This window comes from Muntiacus reevesi, chromosome 1 (genome assembly GCF_963930625.1).
Source record: "Muntiacus reevesi chromosome 1, mMunRee1.1, whole genome shotgun sequence".
Classification (NCBI taxonomy): Eukaryota; Metazoa; Chordata; class Mammalia; order Artiodactyla; family Cervidae; genus Muntiacus; species Muntiacus reevesi.
Genome location: NC_089249.1, coordinates 47919495 through 47934721, shown reverse-complemented (window position 1 = coordinate 47934721; position 15227 = coordinate 47919495). Strand labels below are relative to the sequence as shown.

General features: G+C 42.8%; 1 pseudogene; it reads right to left on the bottom strand.

Annotated features, from left to right (window-relative positions):
* Positions 1-4117: 4117 nt before the first annotated feature.
* Positions 4118-4210, bottom strand: LOC136156798 (U6 spliceosomal RNA; annotated as a pseudogene).
* Positions 4211-15227: the final 11017 nt, after the last annotated feature.

Sequence of the window (15227 nt, the reverse complement as noted above, 5' to 3'; positions counted from 1 at the left end):
CCTCCTCCTGGGCCTCACGACCGACACACTTGACTGCCTCCTGGGCCCCCACGCACATCACCACCCGACCCCACTGTGCACCCCACTCACGGTCCACTGGCCTCCCTCCCCCAACACCTCCTGTACTCACTCACAGGACTCCACCAACCAGGGGGCCCTCTCTCGCGCCCCTCTCCTCCCTTCTGCTAATTACCCTTCCTCCGAAGAGCCGAGTCATTGAAAAAGACGTTGATGCTGGGAAAAATTGAGGGCAAGAGAAGAGAGCGGCAGAGGATCAGACGGTAGGATAGCATCACAGACTCAATGGATATAAGTGTGAGCAAATTCCAGGAGATAGTGAAGGACAGGGAAGTCTGGCAGGCTGCAGTCCATGGGGTGAGTTGGACATGACTTAGCAACTGAACAAAAGCATGCTTTCTATGCATTCTGTTACTCAGGCCTCCTATAGAGCTTCCTGGTGCTCCCGTAACAAGCTATCACAAACACAGCGGCTTCAAACACCAGAAATGTATTCGCTCAAAGTTCTGTAGGAATCTGAAATCAAGATGACAGTGGGGGACTTCCCTGGCAGTGCAGTGGTTAGGACACAGTGCTTCCAATACAGGGAGTGAGGGTTTGAACCCTGGTTGGGGAACTAAGATCCCACATGCTGCAAAGTGGCCAGAAAAAAAATATGACAATAAGGCCCAGCTCCTCCAATGGCTCTAAGACAGAGAAGGAGTTTCCTGTCTCTTCCGGCTTCCAGAGGCTCCAGACCTTTCTTGGCTTGTGGCTACATCGCTCCAGTCTCTGCCTCTGTCTTCACATGGCCTCTCCTTCTCACTCTGGGTCTCCCCTCTGTGTTTCTTAAAAGGACGCTTGTCACAAGAGCCTACATAGGTAATCTAAGGCACTCTCATCTTGATTTCCTTGAGTATATCTGAAAGGACTCTTTTTCCAAATAAGATCACACCCACAGGTCCTGGGGGTGAGAATGTGGATATATGTTTGGAGGAAGGGGCACCATTCAACCCTCTACACCTCCTAACAACCATTCATTCCAGAGACAAGAATGCTGAGGCTCAAATGGGCTAAGTAACTTGCATAGGACCACCCCATTGTAGCCAGTTCTAAGCCCATATCTCTCTGATGCAAAGTTAGTGTTTTTTCTCCTACAAGTGTAACTATTCTGGAAGTTTTTCCTCCTTCCTTCGCTCCCTCACGCCCCACTGACCTGTCTAGAAACCACTTTCCTGTCTTTCAACCACCCAGATATCTCTAAGGGAACCCATCTTGCCACCTATTTTCCCCTTTAAATAGCCTCTTCTCTTTGCTCTCCTACAAGAAGAACCACACCTTACCCATCCCTGTATCTTTCAAAGTGTGTGGTTCTGAGCATGGATCATAATAAGTGTTCTGTAAATGCCAGTTGAACTCCCTGCAATGTTTAATTAGCATAAAATATTAAAAAGGATCTCCAGGACTGATATCACAAGGAAATGATTGTTCAAAATCTGAGAGAGCTGTCAGCTGCTCTCCAATTTGTCAACACTGAGGTTAAAAAAAAAAAAGCACTCACCCCAAGTCAAGGGAAGTTGCAAAGGGAAAGTCATGGGGTTGCTCTGCCAGAGGACAGTGACATCAGACCCAGTCACACACCCATTTGTCATTCGGCAGCCGTAACTGGTATGACTCTCCAGGACTATTTCTAAATGACACCGCAGTTTCTATTTTTTCATGGTGTAATACTCCTGACTGGAATAGTAACACTTTTTGTTGTTGTTTAGTTGCTAAGTCGTGTCCAACTCGTTGCAACCCCATGAATGGTAGCCAGGCTTCTCTGTTCATGGGATTTCCTAGGCAAGAATACTAATGAGTTGCCATTTTTTCCTCCAGGGTATCTTCCTGACCCAGGGATCAAATCCAAGTCTCCTGAACTGGCAGGTGGAGTCTTTACCACTGAGACACTAATATTTCCCCTAAAAACAGGGGAACGTAGATAAATACAGTGGGACTCCCCATCTGATAAGAAGTCTCCTTCAGTGCCACGTGATCAGTCGTGTCCGACTTGTTTCAACCCCAAGGACTGTAGCCCAACAGGCTCCTCTGTCCATGTGATTTCCCAGGCAAGAATACTGGAGTGGGTTTCCATTTCCTTCTCAGGGGATGTTCTCAACCCAGGGATCGAACCCACGTCTCCTGTGTCTCTTGCATTGCAGGCGAATTCTTTTTTTTTTTTTTTTGCAGGCGAATTCTTTACCTGCTAAGCCATCATCAACAGGAAGGGAGCTGTGTCAACCACCAGCCACAGCAGAGGTGTAATGAGCAGAGGGCTCAGAGCTGCAAGGTGATCAACCTTGACTCCTACTGTCACCACAAGGGCCATTTTCTTCAGGAAACTCCCAAGTCAGAGGCCAAGCCATCAAGTTTCACACTGACAGCTTAAATCCTGTGGTTTCAATAAATATTTTACATCTTAAGTGCAATGGTGCAGTTAACACTTCCAGTGCAGGAGGGCATATGTTCAATTCCTGGTCAGGGAATAAGATATCCTGCAAGCCTCAAGGTGGCCTACAGAATAAAATCAGACAAAATTAATAGAAGAATGCTATTTGACATGAAAGCTGTAAGAGAATGTAAAACTGTAAAGACTGTCGCCCACAGTAGCCCTGAGCTACCTGAGTGTTTAGGTCACATTGACATACAGTCTGAGGCCTAATTGCGCTGACATGATGGAGGCTCCACCAGCTGAAAACACATCTCTTCTGCCCCTACCCATGGCAACCTCTCCTTCCTCTGCCCTCTCATCACTCACTAGACAAAAATCCACAAGGTATCAGTCAGCAATTTTTGTGTTTTCCTGTAAACATAGCAGAGACATTTCTTTGCCAATGAAGGTTCGTATAGTCAAAGCTATGGTTTTTCCAGTCATCACGCATGCATGTGAGAGCTAGGCCATACAGAAGGCTGAATGCTGAAGAACTGATGCTTTTGAACTGTGGTGTTGGAGAAGACTCTTGAGAGTCCCTTGGACTGCAAGGAGATCTAATCAGTCAATCCTAAAGGAAATCAATCCTAAATATTCATTGGAAGGATTGCTGCTGAAGCTGAAGCTCCAATATTTTGGCCACCTGATGCAAAGAGCTGACTCATTAAGAAAAGACCCTGATGAAAAAAAAAAAGAAAAGAAAAGACCCTGATGCTGGAAAAGATTGAAGGCAGGAGGCAAAGGCGACGACAGAGTACAAGATGGTTGGATGGCATCACCAACTCGATGGACATGAGTTAGAGCAAACTCAGGAGATGAAGGACAGGAAAGCCTGGCATGCTGCAATCCATGGGGTTGCAAAGAGTCAGACACAACTGAGCGACTGAACAACAATAAACATATGGTGTTCTGTTGCCTTATCTCCCTAATCAGACCACCAGTTCCATGAAAACAGGAATGGAATTTTGGAAACAGCCTGGCTTCTCAGATGACACCCCGCTTCCAGGCATGAAGGGAGGACCCTTGGCAAAAGTGACACTTCAAATCCCTGAGCCTCAACCCCCCTGCCCAGTGGTGTGTTGAGCTCGCCCCTCACCCAGGGCAGCCTCACACCAAGGAGATGGAACCCCACTCCTAGACGCTGCTCTGTACCATCTTCTTAAATACTGATTAAAGGGGCGAGAGGGTCAAGAGACAGAGCCCTCACCTTCCTCCAGGATGGAGGCCACGGAAGGCCTCAGGAAGAGGCAGGATTGACTTGACCTGGGCAGGGTGGGTAGAATTTTTTTTATTAAATATTTATCTATTTATTTGGCTACATCAGGTTTTAGTTGTGGCATGTGGAATCTAGTTCCCTACCAGAGATTGAACCCACCCCCACCTCCAACCCCCACCCACATCCCTGCAGTAAGAGCTGGGAATCTTAGCCGCTGGACCACCAGGGAAGTCCCTACCTCTCTAACATTATAAAAGTAACATGTGTTCACAGTAGGAAGGAAAGTATGAACAAATCAAAATAAAAGTCACCCATAGTCCTACTACCCAGAAACAACCACCATCAACAGTTTACAACGCTGCTTTCTTACCTTTTTAATATATAGGCAATATAATCTTTATTTTTTATTATTTATTTATTTATTTACTTATTTTTAAAATATAGAACGTTTCACAAATTTGTGTGTCATCCTTGTGCAGGGGCCATGCTAGGCAATATAATTTTTAAATAAAATTTTCTTGTACAGGGGATTTTGTAGTCTGCCATTTTGGCTTTTGAATATATCAAAAACGTTTTTCAATGCATTAATATTTGGGGGTTTTTGGCTTTTGTTCTCTACATGTCTCACTTAAACTGACTTTAAAGTCTTTCTCCAGACTCCCCTGGTGTCCAGTGGTTAAGAATCCATCTGCCAATGCAGGCGACACAAGTTCGACCCCTGGTCCTGGAAGATTCCCCATGTCGTGGGCAACCAAGCCTGTGTGCCACAGCTGCTGAAGCTCGTGTGCCCTAGAGCCCATGCTCCATGAGAGGAACCACCACAATGAGAAGCCAGTGTACCACAGCTAGAGAAAGCCCATACACAGCAACGAAGACCCAGAGCAGCCAAAAAATAAGTTAAAAAAATAGCACCTTTCAATACTACAAAGATAGCAGATTGACAGTATGTGAGGTACCTGACTTTTTAAAGTGTTCATACTCTTGGTCCAGTAAATTCCATCTCTAGGAACTAGCTTAAGGAAATCGTCTACAATGAGGGCAGAGATCTGCCTCCAAGATAATCACTGCGGCATTGTTTCTGATCATCAAATGAAAGCGCAAGCACCCACAACATCCCAGTTTCGGAGATGAGTCAAAGAGCTTTTGGCAAACACACGGGAGGGATTATCACGTAGCCTGGAGAAACAGTGGTGAAGAACAGTGACACATGACACAGGGAAATACTTGTAGTATAGTCTTAAGTGAAAGGAGACAATCTCAACTACCTGAAATAGATGTAAAAGAAAACATTGGAGAGAAAACCGCTAACATCTTTTGCACTTATCTCCAGATGGCAGGAGGTTGGCACTTTCTTACCTACGCTTCCACATTGTTTGGCAATGTGTTTACAATAGGATGTAATGTCTTTAAAGGGGGTGTTTACATTTTTAGGGGCTTCCCTGGTGGCTCAGATGGTAAAGAATCCTCCTGAAATGCAGGAGACTAGGGTTCCATCCCTGGGTGGGGAAAATCCCCTGGAAGAGGAAATGGTAACCCACTTCAGTAGTCTTGCCGGGAGAACTCCATGGACAGAGGAGCCTGATGGTCTATAGTCCATGGGGTCACAAAGAGTCAGACACAACTGAGCGACTTTCACGTCACTTCACTTCACATTTTTAACACTAGGAAAAATGGGGAGAGGGGAGAATAAGCACAGAAGGTTATTGAGGATTTAACTTACAGGTGAAGTTGCAGGTCTGAAAAGGAGGAAGAAGAATGAACTGTGAATTCCAGGAAAAGGAGAGATGCTTTCTTGATCCAGTCAGATTCTTGCTTTCCGAGGAGGAGATAGGGTGGGAAGTTGAGGGGAATGGAAAGAAAACTCCTAAAAGAGAACAGCTTTACCAAAAAAGTTGGATTTACTTTGTATACACCTTTTCAGTGAACCCAATGCTTAGCAATGCTTCTGTTTGTAATAGTCCCAAACTGGAAACTCCCTAAATGTCTATCCACAGTTGAATGGATAAAGACACTGTGGCGTGCTTGCATGGTGGTTATCGCTTAGCAATGAGAACAATATATAACCACACATACCAGTAGAGAGGAGCCTCACAAATAGAGCGTTGAGTGAAAGAACTTTGACTCAGGAAAGTACTTGCTGGATACCCCATTTGCATGGAATATAAAACACAGCAGATCTGTGTTGTTAGAAGTCAGAAGAGTGTTCCCTTGGTGGGGGCAATGAGGGGAATGGCTAGAAAGGTGCATGAGAGGAACTTTTGGAGTTCTGGTGATGTTCTATTTCTTAACCTGGGTCGTGGTGATGAGAGGGGGTGCTTCGTCTATGAATAAATATTGAACTGAGTGCTTATAATCTGAGTATTTTCTCTATGAATATTATATCAATATAAAGTTTTCAAAATGAAAAATGAAAAACAATAATGGTGCCTGGAAGCATGCTTGGAACTTATCTTCCCTTAATTGGATAAAGGTCCTGAAAAGATACTGGGCTTCCTAGAATTTTTATTAATAATTCAAGTCTCTGAAGCAGTGTTCCAGACAAGGCAGCATCTAATTAATTTCAAATTCCTTGCTCTGAAACCCACTTCCTGCTCCAACTAGCTGCTTTGGACCAAATCTGCTTACCCCTCACACAAGGGCACCCCCATGGGATCTTCCCAACCCAAGGATCGAACTCACAACTCTTGCATCTCCTGCATTGGCCAGCGGGTTCTTTACCACTAGTGTCATCTGGGAAGCCTGCGCCCCCACCTACCACTATTAATTAGATGACATAGTTTGATGTATGCAATATATACAGATGTCAATGTGACATCACATGATGGGGTATAGTGTGACTTAATGGGAGGGAAAGAAAAGGTGTGAACACAGAGCTTATTTGGAGGTGACACTGTCTCATCCTCACTCTGAGGATCCTAACCCAGGGCCCAGCTTCGTTGACTACACTAAAGTCTTTGACTGTTTGGATCACAACAAACCGTGGAAAATTCTTAAACAGATGGGAATACTAGACCACTTTACCTGTCTCCTGAGAGACCTGTATGCAGGTCAAGAAGCAACAGTTAGAACCGGACATGAAACAACAGACTGGTTCAAAATTGGGAAAGGAGCCCATCAAGGCTATATATTGTCACCCTGCTTATTTAATTTCTATGCAGAGTATGTCTTGCAACAAGCTGGGCTAGATGAATTACAAGCTGGAATGAAGATTGCCAGGAGAAATATTAACAACCTCAGATATGCAGATGATACCACTTTTATGGCAGAAAGCAAAGAGGAACTAAAGAGCCTCTTGATGAGGGTAAAAGAGGAGAGTGAAAAAACCAGCTTAAAACTCAACATTCAAAAAACTAAGATCATGGCATCCAGTTCCATCAATCCATGTCATGGAAATAGTGACAGATTTTATAATCTTGGGCCCCAAAATAATTGAGGATGATGGCTGCAGCCATGAAATTAAAATATGTTTGCTCCTTGGAAGGAAAGCTATGACAAACCTACACAGTATATTAAAAAGCAGAGATATTACTTTGCCAACAAAGGCCCATACAGTCAAAGCTATGGTTTTTCCAGTAGTCATATACAGATGTGAGAGTTGGACCATAAAGAATGCTGAGCACTGAAGAAATGATGCTTTCAAATTGTGGTGCTAGAGAAGAATCTTGAGTGTCCCTTGGACAGTAAGGAGATCAAACCAATGAATCCTAAAGGAAATCAACCTTGAATGTTCTTTGGAAGGAATGAAGCTGAAGCTGAAACTCCAATACTTAGGCCATCTGATGTGAAAAGCCCTGGAAAAGACCCTGATGCTGGGAGAGATTGAGGGCAGGAGGAGAAAGGGACAACAGAGGATGAGATGGTTGGATGGCATCACCGACTCAATGGACATGAGTTCGGGCAAACTCCAGGAGATGGTGAAGGACAGGGAAACCTGGTGCACTGCAGTCAATGGGTAGCAAAATGTCAGACATGACTGAGCAACTGAGCAAAAAAAAAACAAACCCAGGTACATAAATCCCATTGCTACACTCCTAGAACCACTCTGCAGTCCTGATATGTATCAGATATCTGGGCTGGGTCTGGGGATGCAAAGATGAGCAAAACTCCATCATTCTCTGCTCTCAAGTAGCTTACAGTCTAGTGACAAGAATGACATAGATTTCAACAAATCATATAGCTACAAATGGTGATAAGATAGTGGTACTGTGGATATATACCTGCAACAGAGGATTCTAACCTAAATTGATGGGGGAAGGGATGCCAACTGAGCTGAGTTCTAGAATAAATAGACTAAAATCAAGAAAAAGATGGGAGAAGCACTTCAGGTCTTGGAATCAGCATGTGCAAAGGCCCTGCGGCCAGAGGAAGCTACCTATGAAGAACCCTAAAGATGGTTTGCGTGGCTGGAACACAGAACACAAGGGAAGCATGGGGGGTAATCAGGCTGCAGTGATAAGAAGGTACCAGATGTGATGTGAATCCTTTCTGTTTTCAGGGCACTTTCACCACCACCAGGTGTTAGCAAGAGCCAACAGAGTCCCAACCTGCAGGGGAAGAAGTGTGTGCTCTGGAAAGTGACTTGAGAAGCTACACAGGGAGGATGTGGAAAAGCCCATGTTCACCTCTTGCTGTTGTCTCTTGGTCCCGCGTTCTCTGCCCTGCGTCACCACTGCACCCCTGTATCCAGTCTAAGTTGAGCCTTCCTAGGGCCCTGCCCTCAGGTCCAAGGCGGAGACTCCAGGTCACAAAGCTGGAAGACCTTCCTTCTCTAACACTCTCCCAGGGGGCGTCCTGAAAGTGCTGATGCATCCCTGAATCTCCAGCTACATTCTCCCTGCTTTATACTATGAAACACAGGCTGGAACCCTTTGAGCTCAAACTTCCTTGGTGGGAAAAGACTTTGGGATGATATGGTTTGGCTGGACATAGCAACCCGGCCTTTAATTCAGTTACTCCCCATTTCCAGATGTCGGCTTTGAAACACAGAAAATGCCCCTGGGCCAGTGACATCCTCTCATGGGAAGGTTTTGCTCACTCATTTGGGAACCAAGGGAACTTTCCCCTTATCTTTATGGCTTCCTGAAACACAACCATTCTCTATTTGAAATGGCCTCGCCCACATTATAAAATGTGTGTTGATTGTGGAAAAAGCACGTCTCTCTTTCTTTTTCCAAAAATGCTCAAGGACAAATTCTTTTCTCCTAAATTTCCAGTCTCTCTCTTTCTAAAAACTGTGACTGAATTTACCTGCTATAATTTGCATGAAAATCGTAAACATATCCTAAATCATGGGCCTTGAGCAAGCTGCCACCACCCTCCCTGAAGTCATTCAAAAAAGATGGAGCTTCTTGCTGAAAGAGAATGCCTTGGGCCATTTGGGGCACTGCCCTTTGTAGTCTGCAAGCTGTAGGATATAATTGTGCCTTTGACTGGAATTAACAGCTGCATCTACTTCCTCACGAAGTCTCAGAAATGGAAGACGTTTCAGAGTCCCGGAGGTCAGAGTCTGCACCTACTTAATCCTCCACCTTGAGAAAGTTTCAGAACTTCTCTGGCCCTCTCTTTTCCATTAATAGCCAGATGTGTGTGTGTGTGTGTATAAGTGTGTGTGTTTGTGTGTGTGTATAACTGTGTATGTGTGCGTGTGTTTAACTATTGTCTGTTTTTAAATTTTGAGCAAATATTAACGTCTCAGGAGCTCTTACATTAAAATGAGGACTTCGGTTCACTTAGAAGATCAGCAGGAAGACTGGACCATGTTTTCGTGGAAAATCAACAGGGGATGCGGGGCTTCCCTTTCTGAATTGGCATGTCCTCTAGAAGTTGCCATTCCCTTCCAGCTGCTTTATTGTCTCCAGCAGTGAGGCCTGTTATCAGTTGCCATTTGTCATTCCACTTACTTTATCAATTTTTTTTAGAGTACAGAAACATTTCTTTGTAGCTACTTCTCTATCAAAAGTGGAGAAAATCAGACACACCAAGAGAGTTGAGTTTCAAGAAAAACAAGAGGTCATTCTTTTAGAAGCTGAAAAGGATTCCTCTGCATTTGGTTAGCTTCTCTCCATGGTCCTGGTTACAATGCATGCAAATTTTGGAATATTTTCAGTTTAATATGAAAATTGTGTTGGTTTATATGTTTAGGAGCCAGCTTTCTTATAACTGAAGAAAAAAATTTTAAAGATCTTTTTAAAAACTGAAAATGGTTCATAAGTGACATTCTTTCATGCAAATAGTAGCTGGTTTAATGACTTCAACAATTAATATTCTTTCTACTTAAGGTGTCTGGAGAAGCTGCAAGTATAGATCAAGGAACAATGAATAAATTTTTCTAATTCTACACAGATGTATAAATATAAATATATATGAAGTCTATATACTAGATCATGTTTTTAGTTTTAATGAGACTAGTCACGATTAGAAATAAAAGCACTCGGGGACCTATTTTTCAAAGTAGGAATCCTAAATTTCAGGATTTGGGTCCATAAAGAGTTGATTTACTGTGGTGCTGTTGAGCAGATACTCACCAAAATTTAATCATATGGAGGAGTGTGAGACAGGCTGGAAAATATCATCTTTAACTGTGTGTCCAGTGAAAACCTGGAGTTCTGTTGTTAAAGAGAGAAGTCCAGAGTAAGTATTAGGGACTCAGCAGCAGACTCTTCCACAAAGAACAGTACCCCTAATTGAGACTATGAATCTAATATAAGCTTGATCCCAAAAGCAGACATGAGCAATGCAAGAAAAAAATCCCTGCCGGACTTAATCATGCACACGCCTGTACATATGTGTGTGCTCGGTTGTGTCCAACTCTGCAACCCCATGGACTGTAGCTCACCAGGCTCCTCTGTCCATGGGATTTCCCAGGCAAGAGTACTGGAGTGGGTTGCCATTTCCTCCAGAGGATCTTCCCAACCCAGGGATCAAACCCGCCTCTCCTGCACTGGCAGGCACTCTTCCCACTGCGCCAGCTGGGAAGCCCCAGAATCATCCTTACTAATGTGTTAAATATATCGGTGCCACCATTCTGTAAACTGGTAAAAACCCACACTTTTAAGCGAAGTAAGCAGCTCACAATTTTTTTTCTTTTCTACTGAACATTTTAAATGAGTCATTTCTTTACATTTTCATCTGTATTATAGCCATTAACATCTCATTTCACAATCGTATTAGTCATATCTTAATGTAGCTGTAATGAGGCAATATTTTCCAATTTAAAGGCTTATGATTGAAGCCTAAATTCTTATAGAGTAACAAGTAAAAGTAAAAAGTCTTAAACAAAATATTAGCAACTGAATACAACCATATGTTAAAAAAGATAATATATCATAACTAAGTTTTATTTATTCCAGAAATTTGAATGGTTTAACATTAGAAAATCTATCATTATCACATGCCACAGTAACAAATTAAAAGATAAAATTCTGAGCATCTCACCGACAAATTTACTGATTCATAAAATCTCTTAGCAAACCAGAAATAGAAGAAAATACCTTAATATAACTAAGAATAAGTAATAAAACCTACGGGTTACCATTTGCAACAACATGGATGGACCTGAAGGATGTTATGCTTAGTGAAGTAAGTCAGAGAGAGACAAATACTGCCTGTTTTCACTTATACTCTGAATCTAAAAAATGAAACAAATTAACTATAACAAAACAGAGAAAGACTCACAGATGCAAAGAACAAGCTAGTGATAACAAGTGGGGAGAAGAGTGGGGGAAAGGGTGAGATGGAGAGGGATATTAAGAGGTACGAACTACTAGATATAAAATAAACAAGATAGGAGAATCTAATATAGAGCGCAGGAAATATAATCAACATGCTACGATAACTTTAAGTGGAATATAATCCTTAAAAAATCGAATCACTATGTTGTACACCTGAAACTAGTATAGTATTGCAGATCAACTATATTTCAATTTTTTTTAAACCCTATTCTAAAGGACATGTAAGGATGTAACATCAGTCCTTTTCAGATGAAAAACAGGACAATGATGCCCAATCCTACCACTTCTGTTTAAATCACATTGGAAATCCTAGAAAATGCAACAAGACAGTAAAACAGGGACTTGCCCAGTGGCCCAGTGGGTAAGACTCCACATTCCCAATGGAGGGGTCTGGGCTCAATCCCTGATTAGGGAACTAGATCCTGCATACCTGCTGCAACCAAGATCAGTGCAGCCAAATAAATAAATGTTTTTTAAAAGAAAGAAAAACAGAGTCAAAAAGATCAGAAATAAGCTATCATTAATAACATATGATATAATCGTCCCAAGAGTATCTACAAAAATATTAAAAATTAATAGAAATGCTGGCAAGGTAACCAAATATAAGATCAACATTTTGAAAATCTAGGGACTTCCCTGGCAGGCCTGTGGTTAAGCCTCCACATTGTTGACACCCATAGAATGTACAACACCAAGTGAATCCTAATGTAAATTGTGGACTCTGGGTGATATTGGTGTGTCAATATATTCATTAGTTGTAACAAAAGTACCTTCTGCTGGGGATGCTGATAGTGGGGGAGGTGGTACATGTGTGGGGACAGGAGGTATACAGAAAAACTCCATACCTTCTGCTCGATTTTGCTGTGGACCTAAAACTGCCCTTATAAGTAGAATCTTGTTCGATGCATGATACAGGGTGCTCTGGGATGAACCAGAGGGATGGGATGGGGAGGGAGGTGGGAGGGGAGTTCAGGATGGGGAACACATGTACACCCATGGCGGATTCATGTCAATGTATGGCAAAACCAATACAATATTGTAAAGAAAATAAATAAATAAATAAAATAAAAATAAATAAATAGAATCTTTTTTGAATTGTTCAAAGAGAAAGCCAGAAAAACATCATTTTAAAAATATATGCCATATATATATATGTATATATGTGTGTATATATATATATATATATATGCATCCGAGACTTCCTGCTGGTCCAGTGGTTAAGACCCCAAGCGTCCAATGCAGGGGGCGTGAGTTCAATCCCTGGTCAGGGAACTAAGATCTCACATGACTCTTGGCACAGCCAAAAAATAAAAATAAATGAGATAGCAATAAGAATAATAAGATATTTTTAAAATATATGCATCTGTGTTGTGAAAAAGATCTAAAAGATATAAACAAAATCAGAAACAGTGGTTACCTCTAAGGTCACCTTTCTCAAACACTAACATGTATACAAATTACCTGAGGACATTGTTAAAAGTGTTAGAATTCATATTCTGATTTAGTAGGCCTGGAGTGGGGCCTAAGATTTTGCATCTCACACAAACTCCCAGGCAGTGATAACTGGAACCAGCTCATCCTGGCTCACAAGAGTCGATTGCTATATTTTTAAGTATTTTCTGACTCTGTTAGTAAGTAGTCATAATTAAATAAATTATATTCAAAGCAGAGATAACAAATACTGGAAACATCATTTCCTGATTATTCTGCATTTTGCCATTATCTATACTCTTTTTTGGGCTTCCCTAGTGGCTCAGCTGGTAAAGAATCTGACTGCAATGTAGGAGACCCCGGTTCAATTCCTGGGTTGGGAAGATCCCCTGGAGAAGAAACAGGCTATCCACTCTAGTATTCTTGGGCTTCCCTGGTAGCTCAAACAGTAAAGAATTCGCCTGCAATGTGGGAGACCTGAGTTCAATCCCTGGGTTAGGAAAATCCCCTGGAGGAGGGCATGACAACCCAATCCAGTATTCTTGCCTGAGGAATCCTCATGGACAGAGGAGTCTGGCAGGCTACAGTCCATTGAGTCACAAAGAGTTGGACATGACCGAGTGACTAAGCACAGTACAGACTCTTTTTTTAAGTACTAGCAACATTTTATTTTATCTTTTATTGGAGTATAATTGCCTTTACAATGTTGTGTTAGTTGGAGCTGTACATTGTTGTTCAGTTGCTAAGTCCTGTCCGACTCTTTCTGACCCAGGCACTGCTGCACAATAGGCTGCCCTGTCCCTCACTATCTCCCAGAGTTTGCTAAAATTCATGTTCATTGAGTTAGTGATGCTATCTAATCATCTCATCCTCTGTCATCCCCTTCTCCTCCTGCCTTCAATCTTTCCCAGCATCAGGGTCTTTTCCAATGAGTCAGTTCTTCACATCTGGTGGCCAAAGTGTCAGAGTTTCAACTTCAGCATCAGTCCTTCCAATGAATGTTCAGGTTGATTTCCTTTAGGATTGACTGGTTTGATCTCCGTGCAATCCAAGGGACTCCCAAGAGTCTTCTTCAATACCAACAGTTCAAAAGCATCAACTCTTTGGCACTAAAGTAGTACATACATATCAATGTATATCTAGACAGTGGTGTGGTGCTACACAACTCTTTTCCAATTTTGCACTCAGTGACACAGAAACCACAGGTTAACAGAAACTGGTGACTAGCAGAAATTCTTGAACTTGTCTTATAGAACAGCAGGTAAGGGAACAGCTTGCTAAAATCCTTGTTTGTAACCTGACTTTACTGATTAAGCTCACTTTAGTTGTTTCTTTCTTTAATTGCCTACCCTCCAAGCTTCACATAGCCTAGATAAATATATCGCTAGACTCCTTAACCACCCCTATTAGACAGTACCTCTGACGTATGAGTTGTTATAGTAACAGAAGCTTAGGTTGTTTTTCAGAAACTTGGAGTCAGTTCTTGTCCAGTTCAAAACGGCCAAGGCTGGTTGGGACCAGTGACCCTAAAACTGGACTAGCACGAATGTCCGGTGAATGACATATTGACGTCAGAAGGCCGAAAACTCCACCCTCAGATCATGCTAAAGCACCTCCACTTTTGAACATGCATCCCATGGAAAAGCACATAACCCAGATACACCTACGTTTTTTGTTGTTCGGTCACTAAGTCACATCCAACTCATTGCGACCCCATGCACTGTGTAGGCCACCAGGCTCCTCTGTTCATGGGATTCTCCAGGCCAGAACACTAAAGTAGGTTGCCATTTCCTCCTCTACGGGATCTTCCCAACCCAGGGATCAAACCTTGTCTCCTGTGTCTCCTGCGTTGGCATCGGTCTTCTCTACCACTGAGCCACCAGGGAAGCCCACATTTGCCTACACAGAATACCAAATACCCCACCTTTTCCCTAACTTCAATCACCTTTTCCAACACCTGAATTCATGCTGCTTCTTTATCCTATAAATATCCCAAGCCGCTCACCTCTGGGGAGGCGGATCTGAGACTTATTCTCCTGACTTGGCTGCCTTGAGAGTAAACACCTTCTCTACTGTCAACCCCCATGTCTTGGCGCTTGGTTTGCTGAGAGGCGGGTAAACAAACCTGGTTTCAGTAACACCACATCAGTAGTGTGAAAATGCAGCCTTGGTGGAGGCTCTGAAAGCCAGCTGTTAATCTTTTAACAGCTCACCAAGCTCCCGAGCATAGAGCAGAATCACAGAGCAGGGCTGCTAGGAACCCTGGATCCCTAGTCTGTTAGTGGCAGGTAGCGCTTGACAGGTGCCTCGGGTGGTAAAGAGTCTGCCTGCAGTGCAGGAGACCAGGGTTCGATCCCTGAGTTGGGAAGATCCCCTGGAGAAG